This window comes from Bos javanicus, chromosome 27 (assembly GCF_032452875.1).
Source record: "Bos javanicus breed banteng chromosome 27, ARS-OSU_banteng_1.0, whole genome shotgun sequence".
NCBI classification, from domain to species: Eukaryota; Metazoa; Chordata; class Mammalia; order Artiodactyla; family Bovidae; genus Bos; species Bos javanicus.
The window spans coordinates 39,208,483-39,235,999 of record NC_083894.1 but is presented as its reverse complement, the minus strand read 5'-3'; the positions used below and the strand labels follow the sequence as shown (position 1 = coordinate 39,235,999).

General features: G+C 44.0%; 1 protein-coding gene and 1 long non-coding RNA gene across 8 annotated transcripts in view; one reads left to right on the top strand and one right to left on the bottom strand.

The window, feature by feature from the left end:
- The window catches only part of LRRC3B (leucine rich repeat containing 3B), a 94,643-nt gene that overhangs the window by 59,693 nt on the left and 7,433 nt on the right, over positions 1 to 27,517 (top strand). The window contains exon 2 of one of the 7 annotated variants that reach the window (XM_061404671.1): positions 2,392 to 2,525. The exons of the other annotated variants lie outside the window; for them this stretch is intronic. The gene's annotated coding sequence lies outside the window, so the exon portion shown is untranslated. The remainder of the gene's footprint in view (positions 1 to 2,391; positions 2,526 to 27,517) is intronic. 7 annotated transcript variants of the gene reach the window in all.
- Positions 2,722 to 12,209, bottom strand: LOC133240081 (uncharacterized). Its single transcript, XR_009734093.1, has 3 exons — positions 11,265 to 12,209; positions 8,770 to 8,951; positions 2,722 to 5,522 (listed from the first exon to the last, which is right to left on the bottom strand). It is a non-coding gene; the product is annotated as an uncharacterized LOC133240081 (long non-coding RNA).

Here is a 27,517-nt window from a genome sequence, read left to right as displayed (position 1 = left end):
TTGATGTCCATCCCCTCCTTCCTGTTTGCTAGAAGCACATGGTGGGCCGAAGAAGGCAATGTTCTTTGAGTGATGATTCTGAAGGTGTGAATTCTTGTTCACTCTGCCGCTAGATCCTTGGGCCAATTGTTTTTAGTTTCTCAACTTCTTAACCTATAAGATGGAGCTGAGGCTATTCCTAGGTTGTTAGGGTCATGGAGCATCACATATGCTATGAAAATATCAGGAATTATTACTGCATCAAAGACTTTATGAACAAGCTGAAGGCAAAAGCCATTTATTTCTTTTATTTTTGGAGTGGTTTTTGAATTTTTTATTTTACATTGGACTATAGTTGATTAACAATGCTGTGCTAGTTTCAGGCATGCCACAGAATGGTTCAGTTATACACAAACATGTATAACTGAATTTTCAAATTCTTTTGAAAATTCTAATTTTCAAGTTCTTTTCCCACTTAGGTTATTATACACTATTGAACAGAGTTCTCTGTGTTATACAGTAGGTCCTGGTGGTTATCTACAGTAGTGCGTATATGTCCATCCCAAACTTCCAATTTATCCCTCCCCTCCATGTTTCCCCTTTGGTAACCATAAGACTGCTTTCTAAAGCTGTGAGTCTGTTTCTGTTTGGTAAATAAGGTCATTCATATTTTTTTTTAGATTCACATATAAGCGTATCATATGCTTATCATGTGATGTAAGCGTCACATCACATGATATTGTCTTTCTCTGTCCACTTAGCATGATCATCTCCAGGTCCATCCATGTGCTGCACATGGTATTATCTCATCCCTTTTTATGGGTGAGTAACACTCCAGTGTTCTTGCCTGGAGAATCTCAGGGATGGGGGAGTCTGGTGGGCTGCCGTCTATGGGGTCGCACAGAGTGGGACACTGAAGCGACTTGCAGCAATACTCCGTTGTATACGTGAACCACATCTTCTTTACCCAGTTCATGGTGGACATTTAGGTTGCTGCCATGTCTTGGCTATTGTAAAGAGTGCTGCAGTGAACACTGAGGTGCGTGTAGCCTTTCGCACTGTAGTTTTCTCTGGATATACCCCTAGGAATGGGATTGATGAATCGTTTGGTAGCCCTGTTCTTAGTTTTTTATTTGCTTCTTTATTGTAGAAGGAGATCATGAGTCCAGGTATGGATTCCCAGTCCTGCTGGCTAACTCTGCTACCTCGGTCAAGTTACCTCTTTGCATCTCAGTTTCTCCAAGCATAAAACAGAGATTATCCTAGTAACTGTTTCATTAGGGAAGTGGAGAGCAACAGTCTCCATAAAGAGTTCAGTGTGGTGTTGGGAGAGCAGCGAGCTGCCCATGAGGTGAAGTGAGGTGAGGGTGCTGAGTGGGAGGTGGGCTGGCATCACTCGCTGCTCAGAAGTTCCGCTCGCCCCGGGTCACAGCACTTGGGAGCCCACTTCTAGCCTCAGCATCTGTCGATGTTTCCATGTGAAATAAACCTTAGCGACCACTCCTGAATGGTCCAGACAAAGGTCTGTTGTAGTGCTGAGCCATCTTTTTGTACAAATGTCATGTCAAAAAAAAAAAAAGAAAAATCAGTGTTCGTAGGTTGCCTTCATTTCTTCCTAGAAATCATAACTTAAAAAAAAAAAAAACAGAACACGAAGTGTCTGAAGCCGAGCCTATCCCTTCTTTCGTTTCTCGTAGGCTGAGCGTTTCATTTCAAGCAGTGCCTGCAGCGCTGTGTCTTTAGATGTGCCCTGTGTGAGACGAAAGACCACCTACGTGGAAGCGGGTATTGGTGGAATTTGTAGGTGGGGAGAGAAACTTGGCCCTGGAGTTGAGCCACAAGGCAATGAAAATGCCCTTCTGTTAAGGTTTGCTCAGCTTCCAGGGGTGGTTTTGAGGGGCAGGCTTAGGAAACAGGGCAACCCCATGAGGTGGGGTGGATGCCCAGACCTACTTGTGAGTGTGTGCCTGTTTTGTACCCACTGCTGGGCTGGATGTAACTCAGCAGAGAAGAACTCGGGGGTCCCAGCGCCCTGGTGATGGGGGAGATGCCGGAAGCAGTGCCCTCTCTCTCCTTCCTGGCTTGCGTCGCTCTGGCTGCTTTCCCTTCTGTGGGGTCGCAGGCCCTGTGAGGTCCCGATCGCCGTCTCCCTAAGAATGTCCCTGTCCCTGCTTCAGTCCTGGGACAACGTCCTTCTCAACCTTCCCAGTGAAGAGTCACCCGCCTGATCCTACCCATGGTCCCTCCTGACTATTTGTTAGAGAGGATACACGCCAGTACAATCCAAGATGGGTTCAGAGTAGTTCATATTGGCTCCAGTGTTGATGTCCCATGACCTGCCTTGAGATCCTTGGAAACACCCTGGGATTTCCCAGCGGAAAGAACAAGAATCCTCCTCTCATCATTCTCTAGATTGGGTGTGTGTTTTCTGTGTCCTGCGTGGGATGCCTTCCTTACGGACTGCTTACCCACCTGATTTCAGACGTGGAGTCCGGATGAGATCTGCTAGCTCTAAGTGCGTTTTCTAAATGCAGCCGCTTGACTTGGTGAGTGACACTTACCCCTCTCCACTTTGCTGTTTTGAATTCCTTGTTTGTGGGTGGTACACTGCATTAGAAAGCTAGACAGGCTGCAGGAGACACCGTCTCATCTCCTGGCCTAGTGTAGATGGGGTGTGTGTGTGTGTGTGTGTGTGTGTGCATGCACGCTCAGTCACTTCAGTCGTACCCAACTCTTTGTGACCCTATGGACGTAGCCCTCTTAGGCTCCTCTGTCCATAACAAGTAATAATAAATAACAAACCAAAAGATCTGCTGATGAGAAGGTTTTGAACTAAGTTTATTTACTCCGTGATTTGAGAGAGAGTCATTTAATCCACTTGAATTTTTTAGAGCAAGCATACTCTGCATTTTACAGGAGAAGCTATGTTGAGTTAGACTTTGGATTAATGGTGCAACATCATCAGAAATGTGGCTGCGAGGTTTACCATCTCCCAAGGTTAATAGGGATTTCTCTGAGCCTGTGGGAAAACTATCTCCAATTCAGCAGGTTAATTACTCACATTTGGTCAATATATTTTGTCATGCTGTCATAGGACAAGCGCAAACAAACCAACAGATGAATGAAAACTATTAAGATGAAATTAAATGGACTAAAATAAAATGTAAGCTCTTGACTAATGTAGCCAGATGAACAGAAGAAAAGTAAAATATGGGATTATGCAAATCCCAGCACTTGGCTTCTATTTCTGTTTTCTCATAAGAAAGAATGAAGGATGCTCTTTAAAATTTCCAAATGAATCATATATTTTAAAACAAGCTTTCTCAGAGAATAAAAGCACTCTATCAGTTACCTCAGAAATTATTGCTGTGAAAGTCCAGGTTCACTGTGGAAGCAATGCCATTTTCTTTCTTACCCATAACACCTCCCACAGAGTTTGACATTCAGATGATGTATGTAAATAAATATTTTTAGATAAGTAAGTGGATTTATAAATACATACCAGACCTCACAACCTGCAAGTCCCACGAGTACTTCAAACTGAGCATTTATAAAAATGAGCTCAAATCTGCCCCTTTCTTATCTGCTCCTTGCATATTTTCTTTCTCACCGAAGAGTCATCAGGTTTGACCTGAGTGTCAGCATGGACTAAGGCCTCTTCATTGGCCCTCCTGACTGTTTCTTCAATCAGATCAGATCAGATCAGTCGCTTAGTTGTGTCTGACTCTTTGCGACCCCATGAATTGAAGCACGCCAGGCCTCCCTGTCCATCACCAACTCCCGGAGTTCACTCAGACTCACGTCCATCGAGTCAGTCATGCCATCCAGCCACCTCATCCTCTGTCGTCCCCTTCTCCTCCTGCCCCCAATCCCTCCCAGCATCAGGGTCTTTTTCAATGAATCAACTCTTTGCATGAGGTGGCCAAAGTACTGGAGTTTCAGCTTTCGCATCATTCCTTCCAAAGAAATTCCAGGGCTGATCTCCTTCAGAATGGACTGGTTGGATCTCCTTGCAGTCCAAGGGATTCTCAAGAGTCTTCTCCAACACCACAGTTCAAAAGCATCACTTCTTCGGCGCTCAGCCTTCTTCACAGTCCAACTCTCACATCCATACATGACCACAGGAAAAACCATAGCCTTGACTAGACAGACCTTTGTTGGCAAAGTAATGTCTCTGCTTTTGAATATGCTATCTAGGTTGGTCATAACTTTCCTCCCAAGAAGTAAGCATCTTTTAATTTCATGGCTGCAGTCACCTCTAGCATGTGCTTAAATATAATATTGAATGTATTCAAAGTAGTTTATATCAAGTGTTTTGTTGATGTTCCATGACTTGACTAGAAATAGCTGGAAATACCCTCAGGTACCTACCATAAGCAGAAAGGACAGGAATTGTTCTCTTTACTGGCGTTTCATGGGTATTTTCCAGGCACTGTAGGAGAATGTCTTCTCTCCAGGGCTCTTCTCTGACTTTTATTGCAGATAAGTAGATGTCTGTATATGTTGGTAGTTACTGTTTGGGTAATTTTTTTTTTAATAAATGAAGACTTGCAGATATAGTGTGGGGACAAAGCCAGCGATGCTCACTGTCAGGTCTGCAGTGTGATGCTGTGCTCCAGAACTTGCAGCTGAACTACCCACCACCTCCCCAGCACTCCAGAGAGAGATGGCTAGGGGCATGGAAGCAATTAATCCTCCACTTTTTTGCTTGCCCAGAATACTCCGAGCCAGGTGAAGAAGTGAGTGTTGCTTCCATATTTGCCAAGCAGAAATAAAACTGGAGGTTTTATTATTTATTATTATTATTATTATTTATTAACAATGTGGATAAAAGTGAGGTTAATTGGAATGACTGTGTTTTTCTTACATTGTTGAATAAATATGTATATATGTTTGTGTGTATATATATATTTTTGTACACAAACACGTGTACCAGGATTGACAAACTTGTGTCAATGAATGAAAATGTACAAAGCATGCAGAAAAGTTATTTTCATTTTTCTGCATGTAAATTCAAAATATAATTTAAAAGAGTGATGTAAAATGCTTTCACGGTTGTTTCCTAGAGAAGACTTAACTCTTAATCACAGATGTTTCCCACCCTATTTGTATGGTGAACATGTCACTTCTGTTACGATACAGCAGTGGTGGCTGGCGGAAGCAGACGTGACAACCCTGTGTCAGTTCTCTGTCTGTTTCATTTTGAAATTGTGCACGGCCGTGAACATGGGGCTGGCAGCCCAGTTTTGGAGGGTGGGGTTCTAGACTTCATGGCAGGCACTGCCCTCGATAGACATGGTTGCCGTTCAGAATCACAGAATAAAGTCAGAGCCCTGTGAGGTGTTAGAGCTAGACTAGGAACGCCACCGGTTTGGGAGTCAGAGAACAGGGCTGCTCACCTCATTCCGTCACTGATTAGTCATAGAGCTGAGTTGTCAGTCTCCCCGCCTGCAACATGGAGACACGGACCACGTCCCCTTTACTCATAGGGAGGTTGAACAATCCAAGTAACGTGCAGGAAGCACTTTGAAAGCCGCATGGAGCTGTACAAAAATAAAGCATTAATCATACAAGGAGGCCATGTTTTCCTCAGGGGAAGTGGGAACGTGTGTGGTTGTTACGGAAAATATTTACCCACCCGGGCCATGTGCTGCAGAGACTGCGTTCCCTTGTCGTCCACGTGGGGGTGAAGCTGAGGGAGGCCCTGCCAGGCCAGGGGGCACCTGGCTGTCTTAGAGGTCGCCCTGCCCAGGGCAAGTTCCTCCACCTCCTCTGGAGGGACTGGTAGTCTTGTGTGTGCAGAGGGGTAGCTTGTGTGAGTCAAAGTAGATTGGCCAGTTGGTTGAGGGGCCCTGGGAGAACGCTTGGGCCAATGCCATGGATCTTTGATGGCTATTCAGGGTGCTATCAAGACCATAATTCTATAAATTCAGAGAAACACACTGTACACATGAAATACATTCTCGTTGTTAGCCAACACTGAGCTGCCAATTAGTGTTTTAAAATTGGTTTAGGTATATATGAAAGCTCCAGAGAGGCCTTCCTGATCAAACTCAGACCATCCGGAGAAGCAGTGGGGTTGCTGGCTGGTGCTGGCAGCGGAGGATTCAGACTTTGCCCCTGGGATCCTGGGGACCCTCGTGCTAATGACAAGGGTGACGACACTGGTTCCTGACTCTTCCTTTGGAAGAAGGGCTGGGAAAGCCCCACAGTTGGAGGACATAAAATTATAGATTCCTAGAACCAAAGATCAAAGGGACTAGGAGGTCATCTCATACCCAGATTACGTTCTGCTGAAGCTCGGCATGAAAGCCTCTGAGAGTTAAGAGGAAAGAAGAACTTTCTGGGAGGAAGGATATTTAATTTCTTAAATTCTAACTATGAGAAGAAAAAATGTATATTTTTCTGATCTCCCATTAGAAACTAAGTAAAAACTAGAATTCCTCTTCCATAAATATTTGGGTGGACTTTCTGTTGACAACATGCCTGCTGGCTTATAACAAGTCCAGGTAGATTCGATGAGAAAGGACTGTAGCGAGTATGGAATAGCATAGGATTCTTTGCCTTGGGCAGCCAGAGCATGGACAACCAGAACCTTTCACTGACATATTCATTCAGTTATTCGTTCAGGCGTCAAAGATTTGAACACGAAGCCACAAAGCCCTCAAGGGTGGACATTCTGTGATATTGTAGGTGTTTGTAGGAGAGCGGACAGCAGGTGATGGCCTTCTTGCAATCACAACAGCCAGAGTGATTTTTCTAATGTATAAACCAGATCATCTCGCTTCTCTGCTTACAATCCTCCAGTGGCTTACATGCTTAAATAAACTCCAGCCCCCACCATGTTCTTTGAGGACCTCCCTAAACATTTCTCCACCATTCCGCCCTGCCCATGTGTCTTCAGCCACACTGGGCTTCTCACTGTTCCTCAAAGAAGCTGAGGGTGTCTCAGGGTTTTGGCACATGCTGTTCCTTCTGCCTGGAACACTGTTCCCCCCACTAGCTTTATAAATCATTTCTCTGCTCAAAAGATGCCTCCTTGGGTAGGCTTCTGCCAACTAAGCACCATCACACCCCAGGACACTTCTTTTATTCTGCTTTATCATATTATGGAAGAAAGGTCAAATATGCTTAAATAGCCCTTTTTTTTTTCATGGAAAGGGATTTTATTTCAAATATAGCAGTGTGTATGTGTCAGTCGCAAACTCTTAATCCCTCCTTTTCCACACTCTTCACCACTGGTAACCATGACTTTGTTCTCCAAGTCTGTGCGTCTGTTTCTGTTTTGTAAGCAAGTTCATTTGTATCATTTTAAAAGATTCTTCCTGTAAGTGATATCGTATGATGTTTATTTTTCTCTGTCTGACTAAGAGACAGAGGTGCTTATTCACGTAGAATAAGCATCATCTCCAGGCCCATCCTTGTTGCTGTAAATGGCAGTATCTCATTCTTTTTAATGACTGAATCGTATTCCGCCGTATGCGTGTCCCACATCGCCCGTACCCACTCCTCTGTCGATGAGCGCTTATGTTTCTTCCTTGTCTTGGCTATTGTAAACAGGGCTGCAGTGAGCACTGGGGTCCATGTATTCTTTCAGACCATGTTTTTCTCTGAATTTACACCCAGGAGTGGGATTGCTGGATCATGTGGTAGTTCTATTTTTAGCTTTTCATGAACCCTCCGTAGTGTCCCCCATAGTGGCTGCAGCAATTTAGATTCCCACCAAGAGTGGAGGAGGGTTCCCTTTTCTCCACACCCTCCACAGCATTTACTGTTTGTAGATTTTTTTATGATAGCCATTCTGACTGATGTAAAGTGATAACTCATTGTAGCTTTTATTTTAAATGCTCCATTTCTTTTTAATTAAGAAAGGAATGCACAGAGCTTTAGTGTTAACTGAAATTTGTGGGAGAATTTCAGGACATTTCCATAAGAATGTGAATCTCCTGGTTCTTGCCATGTCAAGTTTTTTTCTTCTTATACATATCCAAAGGTATCAATAAATCGTGATTATTGTCCCAGAGTTTCAAGAGTGTTCTCAGTAAAGATATTCACAGAGGGAGAAAAAAATGGCATGCACACACGCTCTTTTTATTAAAGTTTCTGTCTTTAGGAGTCCTACTGAATTGCGTTTTGACATATGCGTCTCCTTAATCTATTTAGGGATTGACTATTTATTTATTTTACAAATGAAGTTCTGATGGTATTTCTTCTGGACAAGGTCTCATGCCAGTGGCAGAGACTGTAAATTTCCCAATGAGCTTGAGAACTAGGACTCTACATTTTATCCATTTGCTGGAAGGTTATCCCAGAAATGTCACACATAGGGTACTTCTGTAGTTTCCCGAAGCTTCTCTGTCACCCCAATTCACAAACGTGCAGTTTCTACTCTGCAAGCCAGAGTTGTTGAAGCAATTGAAGTTTTACACCTTCAAAAAGAATCCCACCAAAAGCCCGTGGGCAATATGCAAACATTGTTTGGACTTTGCGTCTGGCAGAGGAAACTACAGCCGGCTTCTCCCTCTCGGTCTCCAAGACTTTTCATTTCATTGTGATCAAAAGAATCAAACGATCCTCCAGCCCACAGAGAGAACCTGTTTTGGCATCTCTTAAAACACAGATTTCCAAATATTTCAGACAGTATCCTAATCCAGAAAGAGGACTTTATCTTTCCTATTTCATTATTAATCATAGAGTTTTCTTTTGGAAACTAAAACCCAAAGGTAACATTAGACAGAGAAGAAAGAGCCTGTTGTTTTGTTCTCTCCAAAATGTGTTTTTGTGACTTACATGCTACACCAGATAATTTAAATACTGTGGTCTGGATCAGTCGTGTCTGACTCTGCGACCCCATGGACAGCAGCATGCCAGGCCTCCCTGTCCATCACCATCTCCCGGAGTTTGCTCAAACTCATGTCCATCGAGTCAGTGATGCCATCCAACCATCTTATCCTCTGTTGTCCCTTCCCTTCCTGCTTAAAAAAAACTTAGCTTTTAAGGGAGTGAGAAAGAAGTAGGCAACGATTGGAGAGTGAGATATTATTATAAAGTTTCTGTTCTCATTGGCATTTACTTGTTCTTTTGTGTTTATGGAAGTTCTTTTTCACAGGTAACCTGAGATGACAGCAAATTGTGTAAACGAACATAATTATAGGTGTTGATTTTATGGTTAAAAAAAGTAATATTGAATATGTAGTTGTAACAGGGAAAGCGTTTTGAAAACAAAGGCTGAATTAAACATACTTACGGGAACACATAGGGCTTCCCAGGTGGGCTGGTGGTAAAGAATCCACCTGCCAATGTGGGAGATGCAAGAGACTCTGGTTTGATCCCCGCATTGGGAAGATCCCCTGGAGGAGGGCATGGCAGCCCACTCCAGTATTCTTGCCTGGAGAATCCCATGGACAGAGGAGCCTGGTGGGCTACAGTCCATAGGGTTGCAAAGAGTCTGACACGACTGAAGTGACTCAGCATGCACTCACACACGATAGGAGCATCGGGGTAGCACGTGAAACCTCCCTTCCTCACCATCTAATAGGCGAGAATAAAGCTAAGCCCCATTAGTTCTACCCAGCAAGAGATGGTATTCCATAATGTTGATGGACCCAAGATTGTGAATTGGCAGACTCAGGTCAGTCTGTGCCACGGACTGAAGTGAGCTTTTCTGAGCGCTCGGACTTTCATCTGTGAAAGGGAAGACCGTGGTTCGCACCTCTCTGGGTAGCTCTGAGGGTGGGATAGGATGATGCGATGTGTACAGAGCATCTGGTCCAAAGGAAGGGCCGTATAGCTCTCAGCCACCACAATTACAGTCATCCTTCTCATCGCCTGACTATCATGAATGTCAATCACTGCCTGGTGCGAGAGTAACAACCAGATGGCTGATGAACCTGCTATAAGCAAAAGCATTTCTGAAGTGGCCGAGGCTCTTGAATTGAAAATGTAAACAAAATGATTCATTTAATAACCCGGCCGATGCAAGGTGCTTACCAGACTGAGCAGGGTTTAACCAGACCCACTTCACGCCATGGCCAAGTTACACCATTAACCTGCGGTGACCCTGCAATGACCAAGTCTCACTCGGGACTTGGCAAGAGCTGGGTTTTGTTTTTTGTTATTTTGCCCTGCTGGGTCTTCACTGCTGCGCATGTGCTTTTTCCGTCGTTGCAGACAGCGGGAGCTACGCCTTGTTGCATTGCCCAGGCTTCCCATTGCGGTGGCTCCTCTGTGGAGCACCAGCTCAGGGCGGAGGCTTCAGTGGTTGCAACACACAGGCTCCCACGCGGGATCTTAGTTCTCCGACCGGGGACTGAACCCGAGTCCCCTGCACTGGCAGGCGGATTCCCAGCCCCTGGACTACCAGGGAAGCCCATTGGCAAGAGTTTTGTAGTCATTCCTCCTCCTTTATCCAACACATATATCTCATGCTCCTTTTGTTTCTCACGTGCTGCCAGAATTCAGACCCCTCTGGACACTCACTGTGTCTGGTCATCGCCCCCTTTCCCTCGCAGACTCTCCTTCTCCTTCGCTTTCCCCTCCCCAGGTACACACGCGTGTCACCTGCAGGAGAGGACGTCTTTGGTTGCTGTCTCATCACCCGGTTTACTGCGTGACTACATTTCGTTTTGCTTCTGTTCCTGGTGGAAAGAGCTATTTACTTTCCCCCAGGAAGTCCTGTCGTTGAAATGGGAAAATACGCTTCTTGGCTGAGTGCTTCCAGAAAGACCGTCCCCAGCCTGGAGAAAAGCCAGACGCTGCTTTGGTGGGGCGTTGTCTGCTCCCTGGGCCCCTGCCACACCCCCGCTCAGGGTGCTCATCCAGGAGCGTCACTGTCCCCCTTGGGCAGGTCCGTTCCTTTCCATTGCAGTTGCACGTGGCGTCTACCCACAGAACATCAGCGTCAAGAGATTACTATTTTTCCTCCTTCTATGTCAGTTATTTCCTGTTTCCTCTTCGTGTTTATCCCAAACGATGCAAGATCTCAGGTTACCTAATTGGCACTCTGTGTTTCCCTACATGAGCATTCTGCCGCATGCATTAAAAATGGCAGACCAAAACAATTCCGGCCATATATTCTGTCCATGGGATTTCCCAGGCAAGAATACTGGAGTGGGTTGCCATTTCCTTCTCCAGGGGATCTTCCCGACCCAGGGATGGAACCCACATCTCCTGTTTGGCAGGCAGTTTCTTTTCTACTTTTTTTGCTTATTTTACAGAGCTGGGATGCTCACTTTTCCTGAAATACATGCCAACAGAATTCCTGAGGAATAAACCTCTGTTCTTACCTTCAGGATAGCTTGCCAGACATGTCTCGGCACTGGCTCTTTGGGCTCTCAGTCATGGTGAAGTCTGACGGAGCCTGACCCTCCGGCTACACGGCTTCCACCTCTCGTTTTCTCAGGCTCCTTCTAGCTGAAGCATCTCATCCCATTTCTGCTGGTGAATCAGCCAGTGTAGACAGTTTGCCTAAGTTATTCAGTAGGATCATGGATGAACAATTCCTTTGGAAGCCTCCCTCTTCCCATCCTTTAAAAAATAAAGTTTTGACACATGTATACCTATGGCTGACTCATGAGGTTTAACAGAAAACAATAAATTTCTGTAAAGCAATTATCCTTCAGTTAAAAAATAAAAAATAAAGTTCCAGCCCTCTCTGTGAAGCTTTCCATTTTGTGATAGTGGCCAAGGAGCCAAAGGTGAAAGCAGATTGCGTGGAACTGGTCAGTAGAGCTGGTTGCCATGGCATCAAGTCGGAGAGTCAATCTACACGGCATTTAAAGGACCAGCCAAGGTCAGAAATTGGGCCTTGGTGGTGGAAAATCTTGCTGCTGCCTTGGCCTTGAGCATGACATGAACTGTGTCTCTGTTTACACTTCTGTGTCTCTTTTCTGACAATTTCCAGTCCTTTGCTCCAGCTTTCTTACTGACCTTCTGTAAACATATTTAACAGTTCAGAGTCAACTTGATATTCCTGTGGAATTCAGAACCCAGATTTTGCCCTGTCGGCATCAATCCATTCCCCCCCACACACTGGAATATTTGCAGTGGCTCCAATGTTCTCTCCGGCCTTCTTGACTTTGCTGGGGTTCGTGTGTGTGTGTGTGTGTGTGTGTGTGCACGTGCGCATGTGTGTGTGCCTCCTAAAACGATCTCTCTCCTCAATCTCTGCTTGTCAAAGGGTTTCCCATCTTACTACTGCGTGTCCATGGACAAATGGTTAAACCTGTCTGAACCTTAGTTTCTTTATCTGTAGAAGGAGGATAAGCACTTCAGAATGGTGAAGATGGGCTTGGTAATGCCACAGTAATAAATGATCCCCAGATCTCAGTGGCTTCAAAGTACAAACGTTGGGGAGTTGCCTAACAGTCCAGTTAGTTAGGACTCTAAGCTTGCACTGCCGAGAGTGTGGGTTCAACCCCTGGTTAATTCTTATTCCTGCTGTGTGTCCAGTGTGTTAGTGACGGGATCTGCCTTTTATGAGTTACTTACAGACCCAGGAAGACAGAGGAGGAGATTCAAAGGGTCCTTAAAACTCACCTAAGTTCTGCTGAGAATGCATCAGCCAAAGTGATCACACAGAGACAGCTAACTTCAAAGGGGGTGGGGAAGTACAGCCCTCCACCTCCACCAAGGAGCCCTGAAGATGTTCTGAAGCACCGTAGTGACAACCACACCTCCGTCAAGGCACCTGGTAATCCGAGGGTCTCATACAGACATAGGTGCTGTCACTATACTTCCTCTTTGCAGGGCCAGCTGCAGTGTGGTGGTGAGGGAGACAGAGCACACGTACACACGCGTGCACACACACCCACATATTAAGAGAGAGGGAAGGAGGGAGAGAAAGAAGTGACCTGCAGGGATTCTACACCAGTTCAAATCCTGCCTTAGCTAGTTACTAACTCTGTGACCTTGGGCAGATTATTTAACATCTCTGGGTCTTAATTTCTTCACCTGGAAAACGGGGGTACAATTGGCAACTGTAAATTCCTCCAGAGGTGTTTATGCATTTTAAACATGAGTGATTATAAGATTATCAGATGTAGTAAATGATGCCACAGATGTATTTGCTTATTGCATGAATTAGACAACTGCCTTTTTTCTTCTAATATTAAGATGTGGTAGACATTATATATCTGTGTGTGTGTGTGTATGTGTGTGTGTGTATTGTTTGTTTGTTTGTGAAAGTCACTCAGTCGTGTCGACTCTTTGTGACCCCATGGACTGTATAGTCCATGGAATTCTCCAGGCCAGAATACTGGAATGGGTAGCATTTCCCTTCTCTAGGGGATCTTCCCAACCCAGGGATCTAACCCAAGTCTCCTGCATTGCAGGCGGATTCTTTACCAGCTGAGTCACAAGGGAAGCCCATGTGTATATATATATATATTTCTGTGTGTATATTGGTGCTTTTTTGTGTGTATATTCTTCTTGTTTTTTAAAACAGCTACATACTATCCTATTTTTTGCCATATCTTAATTGAAGTTCAATTGTTATAGTAGAATTCAAGGAGACCTTGGTTTCATGAATCCCCATTCACTGAGCTGTTTCCTGCTTTATTCCCCTCAAACATAGGGTCTAAAGGCTGTGTCTGGTGCTATTCAGTGGCAATGATAATTTAGTCCAGTCTCTATGTTAGGACACCTTTATCTGGTGGCAAACATTCTCTTCAGATTGTATTGCCAAAAGTTCCCCCAAGTAGAAAGCATCCTGCTCTTAGATTTAGCCCCAGTGGTCACTTGCCCACTAGTGGACTCAGCTGTGGTGTAGGAGTCATCCGAGCTCCATCCCTTATCTCACCAGCTGAGCACCACTCTGGACCCCTTCGCTGCCCTCCTCCCATAAGCTTGGACCTGATCTGGGTGCCGTAATGTTTGCTGAGTGATGGACCTGATCTGGGTGCTGTAACATTTGCTGAGTGATGTGCCTGTGACTTCTTGGTGTTCCCTATTCCTTAGGGTCCCTTCCGCTGCTTTTTTTAAAGTTCAATTTGAAGCCCAGTCTGGTTATCCTAGTCCCACTCGGCTCACGCACAGCCTTTCTGTCTCTTGCATCTCCCACGTCCTCAGCTTACATGTCTTCTTGGGTGTGTTCCATAGCTTCTCTCGTACATACCAATATCATAACCAAGAGTGAATCTTTAGCTCAGAAAAAAAAAAAATGATCAACTGTACATCCCAGGCAGGATGATCACTTGTCAAGCTTTCAGGGGAGAAGACTGGGAATGGGACTCTGCAAACAAGAAGTTTATTAAGAAGTAGTGCACTTGGGATCAGCATTTGTGGATGGGATGGGATGGACTGGCGAGAGGAAGAAGTTACCCTGTGATGCAGAGCCTTGAGATGACCTCAGCCCACCCCGAGGCAGCTCAGAGCTGTCCCAGAATGGTCCAGTGTGGCCAGGACTTTCTCCCTTTCCCTGGTCAGTCATTGCGTGTGGGTTCTTCCTGGGAGGCAAAGTGATTCTGCTTTGGAGACGGTCCCTGAAAAAGGTTTTCCCCATCAGCTTCCCAGTATCTGGAACAAGCCCTTCCTATTACATAAGCTCTTCCTTGCAGGGCCATGTGGGTGGCACTTTGCAGGGTCGGCTCCAGAGCAGGACAGGACACTGGGAACCAGGGTCCAGTCCCTTCCCATCACATGAGCTCAGAGTGAAGAGGACAAGCCCGGCCATTCCAGCTTCCTTCCCTCTCCTGCAGCCTACCTGTGTGAATGACGGTGGGTTAAAGATACTCCTGTGTTTTGTTTTCCTTTCGTTCTTCTTTCGGGTTTTCATACAGTTCTTCCTTGCATCTGTTGTTGCTGTCCTCGGCATACTCTTTGCAGAATACTTTCTTTTTGTTGCTATGAAAGTCGGTGCATCTTCTGCATTATAACTGCTCTCAGTGTGGTCTTCGCATCCCTTTCCCTCTACTTCTAAGGGAATAAGATGAGTCCAAACGTAACCTTGTTTTATAAAACTTGGGCTACTCTGTGTGACATCCTTTCCCTTTCCTTTGAAGAAGTTGCTGCCGGAGTGAGCTTCCCCACCGCCTCTCTGCTTCTATCCCAACAGCTCATTTGCATCCAGCCCCCTCAATATTGCCTGGCAGCAAGGGGCACAGGAATAGCTCAGAGACTCGGAACCCACAGAAGAGCAGCCGCCGCCTCGCCCCTGTATGCTCGCAAGCTGAGCTGCAGACAAGTGGCAGGATTGATTCATTTGAATTTCATCTCCCTTCATTTCCTCCACTTTCCTTCTGGTGCTGGCGATAATGAGTGGTGAAAATGACCCAGGACCCAGGAGGTGGATGAAAGAGAGAGAGAGAGAGCCCCAGGGGTTGGAAGAATCCAGAGTCTGACTCATCAGACATTAGCCCGAGGCTTCTCCACCTCCTGCAGCAGCAGCAGCAGCAGCAGCAGCAGCAGCGTTGCCTGTGGCCATGGGGCAGAGCCTCCAAACAAGGAGATGTCCCCACGGTGGCCTCTGGGAACACTGTCTGCGAGCGCTTCCTTTGTTGACATTATAAACACGCCTCTCTGAAGCTTCCACCTTGGTCATCTCAGAAAAAGGCTCAGGAACCTCACATGTATCTGGGAAGACTTACATGGAAGTTTTATGATAAATTAAGAGAAAAGAGACCTTTATAAATATGTCCACAGCCAGACACCCAGGCAACTACCCTTCTCAGGTCAGCAGATAACAGATGTGCTGCCCTGTGGAGGATAACAGACATACATTTAATGTATTTTTTTGAAGCATAGTAGATTTACAATGTGTTAACTTCTGCCGTACAGCAAAGTGATTCAGTCATTCTTTTCCATTATGGTTTATCGTAAGATATTGCACATAGTTCTCTGTGCTCTATGGTAGGACCGTGTTGTTTATCCATTCTCTACATATAACAGCTAACATGTGCTAACCCCAACCTCCCACTCCATGCCTCCTCCAGCTCCCTTCCCCCTTGGCAACCACCAGTCTGTTCTGTGTCCATAATTCTGTTTCTGGGCCACAGATAGGTTCCTTTGTGTCCTATTTTAGAGTCTACCTGTAAGTGATATGATATGATATTGTCTTTCTCTGACTTATTTCATTTAATGTGATCATCTCTAGGTTCGTCCATGCTGCTACAAATGGCATTCTTTCATTCTTTTCTTTTTATTTTGTTCTTTTTGATGGCTGATTAGTATTCCACTGTGTACACACCACATATCCTATATCCGTTCTTCTGCCGATGGACATTTAGGTCATTTCCACAGACATATCTTGCAAAGAAAGGGCCACAGAGGTAAGAGAGCTTGCTGTTTCTTTGTTGAAATGGAAAGTCCAGCCTCATCAGGGCATATTTGCCTGTACCAAAAGACAATAATGACCTTTTCCGAACCACCCCCATCGTCCCTGCTTAGAGCAGACTTTCAACCACTCTGTCCTAGTTCTGCCTACAGAAAGGCAAGCACGGTCCCAATCTTAGATAGTTGTTAATCAATTGGAACAGACCTCCCTGGATGCCCAAAGAGATAAGAGTCTACTACCTGGATAATAGAAGAGTCAGCTCTTCATGTGGTCAAGGCCTTGGCTTCCCCATCATGAGATGAGTGCCATCTGTTTCCTCCACTGAAGAGAACTCGGTGTTGGAGTCCTTCCAGGACAGCCTCACCTCTGGAGAGCTCTCTGCAGCTAAGCACCAGGAGGCCTTATAGACTCATAGATGCTCCCTCTCCCTAAGGGTCGATGGTGAGCTGAAACAGAGGACAGGCAAAGAGAGAAATGCTGCACAACTAAAGTGAAAAGTCCACTTGGTACAGATTCAGTCTGTCTCTGCCACTTATAGCGTTGTTTAGTCCCTAAGTCGTGTCTGACTCTTCTGGGACCTCTTGGACTGTAGCCTGCCAGGCTCCTCTGCCTGTGGGATTTTTGAGGCAAGAATATACTGGAGTGGGTTGCGCTTTCCTTCTCCAAGGGATCTGCCTGACCCAGGGGTCAAACCCAAATCTCCTGCATTGGCAGATGGATTCTTTACCACCAAGCCACCAGAGAGGCCCCCTCTGCCTCTAAAAGTGAAGTGAAGTTTCTCAGTCATGTCCGACTCTTTTTGACCTCATGGACTGTAGCCTGCCAGGCTCCATCCATGGAATTTTCCAGGCAAGGATACTGGAGTGGGTTCCCCATAAATATTTTACCTTCATGTTTTGACTATGTGTTTCTGAAACTCACAGGCCAGGCCAATGTCACTGGCTTGATGAGACAGCATCTGAGAGGCCGAGACCCATCTCGGCATGTTAAACACGGTGAGCCCACCTGGCATGCCGGGGCACCAACCTACTGATTCTGCTGGATGCTGGTGTTCTTGAGCGGGACGCTGCCTTCTTCACTTTCTCAATGTGGAAGGCTACCCGCGTCGATTTGGGTCCTGACTGCGAGAGAAGCAGGTCGCCATTAGTGGTGCTCTCTCTTCCTTGGTTTCTCGGCTACCATCTAGATGAAAGACAGGGGGCACGTCTGCACCCTGTCAGGCTCTTTGGTTCTTGAGAAACGTCTGCCTTGTTTTCAGCCATTCAGCCCTTCATTGAGCAAGCAGGTCCTGAGCACCTCCTGGGTCCCTGACCCTGAGTCAGCCCTGAGGCTGCTCACGACCACCCTGTCCACCCCGCCTACCTGTCACTTTAGGAACTGCTGAGGTGCAAAGAAGTGTGTGGGATGCAGGGTCCTGGGGTAGGGGCAGCGGGGAGAATGATGTCCTCATGCTTAAGTTCAGTGTCACTACGTCAGGGAGTCGGGAGGCCAGCCCAGACCCAACATTTCCCCCGTTCTCACATCCTGAGACAAAGCAAAATGCCAAGGTGGCGTAAAAACCACCCACCTTCTCCTGACCAGTCGTTACTGGAGCTGACTGTGTGCGGACTTGCTTTAATACATAGGCAACTTGGTCACAGGTGCAAGGGTCAGCAGAGGATGAGATGGTTAGATAGCGTCATCGACTCAACGGACATGAGTTTGAGCAAACTCTGGGAGATGGTGAAGGACAGAGGGGTCTGGTGTGCTGCAGTCCATGGAGTCACAAAGAGTAGCACACGACTGAGTGACTGAACGAGAACAATTTGGTCACAGCTTCTGAAACTGTCCAATGGGCAATCAAGCTGGTGACTGCTTCTTAATATTCTGATGATTTACATTTTAAAAACTGTGCAAGCCTTCAGATGAGACAGAAATGGGAATTTGTTATCTTTTTCTGGGAGTGGCTCTCTCCTCTGCCTGACTTTCTTATCTTCACCTGGACCGATTCTTACCTTTCTTACTTAATCTTACCTGGCTGGTTTCTTCCCCAAGATAGAGTACATGCTGGGATGGAGAACACACATTCGGTTTTATTTCAATTGGCATTTTACCTCTGAGTGAGGTGTTGAGGAAGTCTTACTGCATCCTGCAGACAATTAAGTGAGTTTGGAAAGTTTTATTTGGTTGGTTGTTGACAAAAGCTAAGTCCCTGGGTAGCTGTTAATTTTTCCGGGTGATTCCCAGAGGCAAATCAAACCAACACAGGGCCCCACAGTTCCCCATGGACGTGCCATGAACTACGTAGTATGAAAACTCAGTTCTGGTTTCCTTTTTTTGTTTTGTTGAGTTTCCTTACGTAAAAGGAAGTTTGAGGGGAAGAAGCCTATGTTTCACTGAGAAGATAAAGGACTCGGGTGGAGAACAGGAAGAGGTGAGAACAGCTCTAGGCAAGACCCAAGCCATTAATCTGAAAGCACGGCCTCGTTCACCCAAGGGCATAATTTCATGAGCAGGAGACTGCCTGTCTGAGGATCCTTTGGCTTGAATTAAATTGTCATCAGTAGTATCCAAGCAAGCCTTCTGTGTGACTCTATAATTCTGCAGATACTGTTTTTCCACCTTATCTTCTTCTCTAAGGAAGACTTAAGTCTGGTTTTTTTTTTTTTTTTTATGTATATTAACATATTTGTTTATTAGCATACTTAATTAGTGCATATTAGCATGCTAGCATATTTATTTATTTTTTTTTAAATGGGAGTGTAGTGTCACTTACAATGCTGTGTCAGTTTCCGATGCACAGCAAAGTGACTCAGCTATTCATACACATGTATTCATTCTTTTTCGGTACCTTTCCCATATAGGTTATTACAGCGTATTGAGCAGTGTTCCCTGCACTATACAGTAGAGGACATCGCTTTTTGAAAAGCATGTATCACAGGATAAAATCAGTGAGGAAAAGTTTGATCTTACCTGATCCCCCATGAGGTCACCGAGAAGATGGAATTTGACAGTGTACCTTAGGATCCTTAGTGGAATGAAGACTCAGCCTGAAATTGAAGGCAAATCACATGAGGGTTCAGGATAATTTATCCACTGCTTGTTTTCTCCTAGCATGTTGGAGGGGTGGCAATTCTACTTGGTTTTTCACACAGGCATTCTGGAAAGGAAAAATTGTCAGGTTCTAGAAGGAAGGATAATTTGAAGGCAAGTGAAATCAGGGTCCAGATGTCAGCCTCAGGTTATCAGCCTGGATTACTCGGTGACACTTTCTGTGAAGTCACAGGTCTGGGCAGGCGTGCTGGTGGGTGAGTGGCCAAAATGAAATTGGAGAAAGCCTTCCCTGGGGGGTCTACCTTTAGGTGTCTGCAATGGAGAGCAGGTTTCATTTGATGAACACCTTTTGCAGACAAAACAACAGGTGAGCACCTCAGAGTAACTGCATGCTGGCCATAGCGCCTGAATTAACAAAATATTGTTTATTTCCGTTCTGTTTCATCACAGTTGCTAAGGCATGACCTTGAAATTCTTCATGGAGATTGGGATTGACATATATATACTCCTGTGTATAAAACAGATAACCAATGAGAACCTGCTGCATGGCACTGGAGGAAAAAAGAAGGCACAGTCTGTTTGCAGGACGTAGATTACGTTAACTTAGAAATGCATTCCAGTGTACATTAGATGCAGACAAATACTGTGTGATTCCACTTATACGAGGTGACTAGAACACCCACATTCAGAATCAGAAAGTACGTTGGTCGATTCCAGGGACTGGGTGGGGCGCTGCTGTTTAATGAGGACAGTTTCAGTTTAGGAAGGTGAGAAATTCAGGAGACGGATAATGATGAGAATTGTAATGTGAACGTACCTACTGCCACTGAATGGTACGGTTAAATACAGTTAAATTAGTATGTTTTATATTGTATGACTTTTACCACAATAAAATTATTAAAAAATAAACATGATAGATTAAAAGATTATGTGATAACATGGGAAACTATTGATAAAGTGAAAAATTCAGCCAATGGTATGCATACAGTATGAGTTTCATATCAGTATGTGACACTCTTAATATATATATTTTTTAAGTTTTTCAAAACTTATTTGGAAAAATTTCAAACTTTTAAAAAGTTACAAAAATAAAAGTAGTGCAAGGAACACTCAAAAAAACATTCTCCACTGAATCTCTAGAAACTTGGTTTTCCCTGTAGTTGTCCCTCTGATATTTGTCTCTGTTTGCATGATGGCTTCTGAAGCCCTGTCTCCAAGAGTATGTGTCAAGCAGAAATCGCTCAACAAATAGGAATAACTAACATTTACTGACTTAGTGCCACATCCTGTTTCAAGTGCACCTAAATGATCTCCTTTAATCCTCACTACAAATAGAAGAGGGTTTCCCAGGTGGCCTGGTCGTAAAAAAAAAAAAAAAAAATCTGCCTGCCAACGCAGGACACCCGGGTTTGACCCCTGGATTGGGAAGATCCCCTGGAGAAGGGCCTGATAACCCACTCCAGTATTCTTGCCTGAAGAATCCTATGGACAGAGGATCCTGGTGGACTACAGTCCTTGGGGTCGTAAAGAGTCAGATATGACGGAAGTGACTTAGCACACACCCACAAATAGAAGAAGTATAGCTACTGCTGTGATCGTTGTTTATACAGGAGGAGACTGAGGCAAGGCAAGGTCATGGATGGAGCTGGGACTCAGTGTCAGATACAGTCTGACCCGCGAGGCCCTGGTCCTAGCTACACAGATGGAGCTCTGACCCCACTCTGGGCGCTGAGCCATAGGCACCAGGGGTATGGGAGCAACCAGTATTTAAAACGTATTATCCAGATTTGATCTTGGTCTTGAATGAATGTCTTTCATCTATGTATTGGCTTTCCTGAGCTGCTTGGGGGATGCCGTAGCAGTTTGGAACATTATTGACGCTCATGGTCAGTAGACAGAGTTCTACTGATAATGTAACTGCTAATGCCCTTCAGCATTGAGCCACTACAGCCTTCTTGAATGAGTTTTCTATTAAACTTTAAGAAGCATTTTTTTCTAATAGCTGTTGGTATGAATCTGTTAAATGTCAATCGGGCCTTGTGATAATTAACATAAATATATTAACTTTTTAAACCGTTAAATGTCCATGTGTATCAGCTAGCTTTTTTGAGATAATAGTGTGCCCAAACCTGGTGGCATTTGCGTACAAGTTCATGAGTACCTGAATGGTCCTCTAGTCTAAGGTGGGCTCACTCATGAGTCCATGAGTCCAAAACCCGCAGATCCGATAGTTGACTCTGATGCTCTGGTTTGGGTTTCCCACATGTCAGTGTGTGGCTGGGTCTAGGCTGGGACAGTGGTGAGATTCATGGGATCACTCACTGCCCAGCGTGCTGGCCGTGGTGGCTGGGCAGATTCCAAGAGCAAAGCAGGGGCACGTGCTCTTGAAAAGGCCGAGGCTTAGAACAGGCAAAATACAACTTCTGCTCCATCTGCGATCAAAGTAAATCCTAAGGCCACTTCTTTTTTTTTCTAGGAGTTCAGATTTATTCATTTTAAATAATAAAAATACAACTTTCCAAGAATTTGATGCAATTATAAGAAATTACTCTGAAAATTCAGTTTCCCTAATTTAAAAAGTTCCAATTTAATTACAGCTTACAGTGGAAATATGCATAAAGTTGTCAGTTTGTGTCAGTAAGTTGCATGAGAAAGAGGATATAATTTTGAGAAGGCAAATGTAATGTACCATTTATAACAACTTTTCTTAAAACCATAGTCTAAATATTCTATTTCTCATATTCACATTTCTTAAAATCTAATCCTGTTGAGATATGAGTTAATAAGAGTTGTAACTGTATATGTTTAATAACTATTTGCCACTCCAGTATCCTTACCTGGAGAATCCCATGGACAGAGGAGCCTGGCAAGCTACAGCCAATAGGGTCACACAGAGTCAGACACGACTAAAGTGACTTACCACACACACAAGTGATTGAATGTCAAAGTTAGAGGCTTCAGTTCAGTTCAGTCGCTCAGTCATGTCCGACTCTTTGCGACCCCATGAATCGCAGCATGCCAGGCCTCCCTGTCCATCACCAACTCCCAGAGTTCACTCAGACTCACATCCATCGAGTCAGTGATGCCATCCAGCCATCTCATCCTCTGTCATGCCCTTCTCCTCCTGCCCCCAATCCCTCCCAGCATCAGAGTCTTTTCCAATGAGTCAACTCTTCACATGAGGTGGCCAAAGTATTGGAGTTTCAGCTTTAGCATCATTCCTTCCAAAGAAATCCCAGGGCTGATCTCCTTCAGAATGGACTGGTTGGATCTCCTTGCAGTCCAAGGGACTCTCAAGAGTCTTCTCCAACACCACAGTTCAAAAGCATCAGTTCTTTGGCGCTCAGCTTTCTTCACAGTCCAACTCTCACATCCATACATGACCACAGGAAAAACCATAGCCTTGACTAGACAGACCTTTGTTGTTAGAGGCTTAGATATGGCTAACTCCAAAGCCTTCTCTTTGAGTTACCACTCTCTAAGGTTTTCAGGGGGCTTCCCGGCTGACAGTAGTGGTAAATAACCTGCTTGCCGACGCGGGAGATGCAGGTTCCATCCTTGTGTTGGGAAGCTCTCCTGGAGAAGGAAATGTCAACCCACTCCAGTATTCTTACCTCTTAAATCTCATGGACAGAGGAGCCAGACAGGCTATGGTCCATGAGGTCAGAGTCGGACACAGCTGAGCACACATGTGCAAGGTTTCAAAGCCCTTAAGGATCATGTTATTAATGATTTTCCAAAAATAAAAGTGGTGCCTGAGGCAGGATGAGGAAATCGAAGAGCCTGAAATTGAAACACACTAATATCCCATTTGTTGCCATTTATTTATGGACATGTAAGTTTTAATCGAGATATTTCTTTCATTAAACAAAATGATCCTTTGTGCTAGCTATAGATTAGTCATTTTTTCATCTCTGCCTGCAATGAATCTTATTAATAGTTGGTGGTGATTATTTCTGTATGGTAATATTATTTGGCCTGAGAAGGATCAAGTGGCAAATTGAATTCTCATTTGCAAAACATGTCACCTCGTATTCCTTCAGAATATTTGGATGAAGTAAGAGGAGAAATAGTAGCGATAATATTAAATGTTCTTTAGTTAGATCTGAATTTACCAGTTATCATATTCCGTGGATGGTTATGCTATAAAAATTACAGGACACCAGAGGCCTTTGGCAGGGGGACCAAGTATGTTTGGATAATTCTGAGTTAATAGGTTCCTTTGCTGTAACTTCTTAGAACCTTAAATAGGCTGATGACCATTGTAACTCTCAAAAAGTGTGTTTCTCAGACTTACGAGACTGCAACTCACAGATGGTATTCCACAGAACCCTTGGGAAATCTGAACTTGACTGTGATGCCTTTGAAAGCGTGTTCAGAGTCTGTAATATTTTGTCAGGCATCTGCTATGAGAGTGGCACAGTTACAACCATACATGAAACCTGTGAAATGAGTGTTATTCTTATTTATAGCTGAGAAACCTTGGACTCCAAACAGTCACTTTGTTTTCCCAAGCTCCCCCAGCTGGTACCCAAACTGAGGGTTGACCCTGGTTTTATCTAACCTCAGGCTTATGGTGTGCTGTACTCTCATCTAAGACTCAGACAGTTTAAACGACTTTTTAGGGTGACTCAGCTGGTCAGAAGAGACATTATGTCTTGCCTACTTTTGTACTTTCTGTAACTCCTAACAGAGAATAGCTTATCAGTCAGTAGCTTCAGACCAACCCCTTTTTTCCTTACCTAGTTAATACTATGACTGTGCTCATGGCAAAGATTGAAATAGTAGAGAAGATTATAAGATAAAAAGTCAAAATTCTCTACACCATCTGCTCTAGAACCATACTCTGAATATAAGACTATTATCTATTTTTTATATAAGGTTTTTATATAGGCATTTTATATAAACATTCTTCAATAATGTTTTAATTATACGTGTGTGTGTGTGTGTGTGTGTGTAGATTGATCTCTTTTGTTTTACATCAGTTCAGTTCAGTCGCTCAGTCGTGTCTGACTCTTTGCAGCCCCATGAACCGCAGCACGCCAGGCCTCCCTGTCCATCACCAACTCCCAGAGTTCACCCAAACCCATGTCCATTGTGTCAGTGACACCACCCACCCATCTCATCCGCTGTCATCCCCTTCTCCTCCTGCCCCAATCCCTCCCAGCATCAGGGTCTTTTCAAATGAGTCAGCTCTCTGCATCAGGTGGCCAAAGTATTGGAGTCTCAGACTCAACATCAGTCCCTTCAATGAATACCCAGGATGGACTGGTTGGATCTCCTTGTAGTCCAAGGGACTCTCAAGAGTCTTCTCCAACACCACAGTTCAAAAGCATCAATTCTTCTGTGCTCAGTTTTCTTCACAGTCCAACTCTCACATCCATACATGACTACTGGAAAAACCATAGCCTTGACTAGATGGACCTTTGTTGGCAAAGTAATGTCTCTGCTTTTTAATATGCTATCTAGGTTGGCCATAACTTTCCTTCCAAGGAGCAAGTGTCTTTTAATTTAATTGCTGCAATCACCATCTGCAGTGATTTTGGAGCCCAGAAAAATAAAGACAGCCCCTGTTTCCCCATCTACTTGCCATGAAGTGATGGGACCGGATGCCATGATCTTAGTTTTCTGAATGTTGAGCTTTAAGTCAATTTTTTCACTCTCCTCTTTCACTTTCATCAAGAGGCTCTTTAGTTCTTCTTCACTTTGTGCCATAAAGGTGGTGTTATCTGCATATCTGAGGTTATTGATATTTCTCCCAGCAATCTTGATTCCAGCTTGTGCTTCTTCCAGCCCAGCGTTTCTCATGATGTACTCTGCATAGAAGTTAAATAAGCAGGGTGACAATATACAGCCTTGACGTCCTCCTTTTCCTATTTGGAACCAGTCTGTTGGTCCATGTCCAGTTCTAACTGTTGCTTCCTGACCTGCATATAGGTTTCTCAAGAGGCAGGTCAGGTGGACTGGTATTCCCATCTCTTTCAGAATTTTCCACAGTTTATTGTGATCCACACAGTCAAAGGCTTTGGCATAGTCAATAAAGCAGAAATAGATGTTTTTCTGGAACTCTCTTGCTTTTTCCACGAGCCAGCAGATGTTGGCAATTTGATCTCTGATTCCTCTGCCTTTTCTAAAACCAGCTTGAACATCTGAAAGTTCATGGTTCACGTGCTGCTGAAGCCTGGCTTGGAGAATTTTGAGCATTACTTTACTAGAGTGCGAGATGAGTGCAATTGTGTCGTAGCTTGAGCATTCTTTGGCATTTCTTTGAGATTGGACTGAAAACTGGCCTTTTCCAGTCCTGTGGCCACTGCTGAGTCTCCCAAATTTGCTGGCATATTTAGTGCAGCACTTTCATAGCATCATCTTTCAGGATTTGAAATAGCTCAACTGGAATTCCGTCACCTCCACTAGCTTTGTTCATAGTCATGCTTCCTAAGGCCCACCTCACTTCACATTCCAGGATGTCTGGCTCTAGTTGAGTGTGAGTGATCACACCCTCATGATTATCCGCATTGTGAAGATCTTTTTTGTACAATTCTTCTGTGTATTCTTGCCACCCCTTCTTAATATCTTCTGCTTCTGTTAGATCCATACCATTTCTGTCCTTTATTGAGCCAATCTTTGCATGAAATGTTCCCTGGGTATCTCTAATTTTCTTGAAGAGATCTCTAGTCTTTCACATTCTATTGTTTTCCTCTATTTCTTTGCATTGATCCCTGAGGGGATCATATATGTACATCTTCACTTAATATTTACTTGACATCTTTTATTAAAAGTAATTATATATAATGGTATATTAGTTTCAAGTATACAACATTGATTCAGTATTTGTATATATTGCAAAAAATTTTACTACAATAAGTCTAGTTAACTTCCATCATCACTCATAGTTACATTTAGTTGATTTGCAGTTTTATGTTAGTTTCAGGTATACATTATAATACTGCTATACTTTTATAGATTATATTCCATTTAAAGTTATAAAACGTTGGCTGTATTCCTTGTGCTGAACATCTCATCCTTGTATCTTGTTTTTTAATACTTAGTCGTTTGTTACCTCTTAATCCTCTTTCCCTATTTTCCTCTTTTCCCGCCCCTCTCCTCACTGTTAACCAGCAGTTGGTCTTCTGTATCTTGACACTGTTTCTGTTTTATTTGCTTGTTTCTACATATTTTGAATTCCACATATAGTGAAAATATACAGTATTTGTCTTTCTCTGACTTACTTCACTAAGGATAATATCTTCCAGGTCCATCTATGTTGTTGGAAAAGGCAAGATTTCATTTTTTTTTAATGGCCGATAGTATCTCATTGTCTATGCATATGCCACATTTTCTTTATCCATTCTTTATCCAAGTGTTAATGGACGTTTAGGCTGTTTCCATATCTTGGCTATTGTGAATAACGTGGCTGTGAACATTGAGGTACGTGTGTCTATTTAAATTAGTGTTTTCATTTCCTTGATTTTAGATCTGAATCCTGTACTTTCCCCACCAAGTCATTGATTATGATAAGTTGGTTTTTTGTGGGGGTTTTTTGTGTGTGTGTGTGGTAAGAGTCATCCATCCCAGTCAGAAATGCAGCTGAATTCAGCAAGGATAATGCTTTCTAAAAGCAGTGTTCAAGTTGCCTCTGCACCTTGGAGCATCTTTGGGAGCCTACACTTACGTAGATTGTGTGTTAAGAGTTTGCAAAGCTCTCACTCTTGCGAATACCTTAGGCACTTGGTGGGAAGTAATAATAACAGAGAAGCTGAAAGAAACTGAGACAGATGGGTTCCCACTCGGCCTTCCTATAACCTTGCAGCATGATGAATAATAAATACAGATGTCAGGGAAGACATAATCTTATCTTTATTCTTTATTTAGTACCCAGTGAGAGAGAGAGAGAGAGTTCAAAAAAAAAAGTGTTGTTTATTTGTTAGTGCTGACTCAAAAAAAAAAAAAATCTGAAAGTTTCCCGATAAGTTTGGTTCTAGGACCTTAGTGAGGACTATAGCCTGAGAGAGACAACCTCTTATTAGCTCCAAGGAAGTACTCTGGAGAGGAAACGGAGGGGCCAGGATATACAGTAAGTCCCTTGCAAATGAACGAGTTCCTTTCCAAGAGTATGTTCATAAGTCCATCAAAGTTAGCCTAGATACCCAGCTAACGCAATCAACTGTATAGTACTATTCTGTAATGGTCTTATAATCCTTTTTGCACAAATAATACACTAAAAAATACAAAAAA